General features: G+C 36.5%; 1 non-coding gene across 1 annotated transcript; it reads right to left on the minus strand.

Moving 5' to 3' along the window:
- Positions 1-232: 232 nt before the first annotated feature.
- LOC127902875 (small nucleolar RNA R71) lies at positions 233-340 on the minus strand. Its single transcript, XR_008055511.1, has one exon. It is a non-coding gene; the product is annotated as a small nucleolar RNA R71 (small nucleolar RNA).
- Positions 341-680: the final 340 nt, after the last annotated feature.

Raw genomic sequence — 680 nt, forward strand, 5'->3', positions numbered from 1 at the left:
GGCTCGGATAGTGAAATTCTCAAGCTTGGATCGCTTGGAGGCGTGGACGTAGGCGGGGATTGCCGAACCACGTAAAATTTCGTATGTTTGTTTCTCTTCTCTCTTACTCATTTGTTCTTGTGCTTTTATTGAACTTATTGCTTTCAATTTTTATTAAGACATTAGATTGCTTGTTGTGTGGATTTGTTAGGATAATTTTTAAAATTCCAATTCACCTGCCCTCTTGGGTTGCACACTTATATTTTAAAATTACCATTTTCACTCAAAAACCAGGAGAAACTCTCTACCAATGTTGGGATAGGTTTAAAGAACTGCTTAACATTTGTCCACATCACGGTTTGAAACATGGAGATTAGTGTCTTATTTCTATGAGGGATTAACATCCCAAGGTAGACAAGTCGTTAAAATGATGTGTAATGGTGAGTTTAGGGATAAAAGTCCTGAAGATGCATTAGACTATCTTGACTATATAGCAGAAAATGCACAACACTGGGATACAGTTGGTTTTTATAAGTCATCAAGTAAACCCAAGTCATCTCCATCTGGTGGAGGCATGCATAACCTTAGGGAAGACCATGATTTTCAAGCCAAATTTGCATCATTAGCTAGAAAAGTCGAAGTATTAGAGTCGAAAAAGAATGATCATGTAAAGTCTGTTCAAAATATTTCATGTTATGTTT

This window comes from Citrus sinensis, chromosome 5 (assembly GCF_022201045.2).
Source record: "Citrus sinensis cultivar Valencia sweet orange chromosome 5, DVS_A1.0, whole genome shotgun sequence".
Classification (NCBI taxonomy): domain Eukaryota; kingdom Viridiplantae; phylum Streptophyta; class Magnoliopsida; order Sapindales; family Rutaceae; genus Citrus; species Citrus sinensis.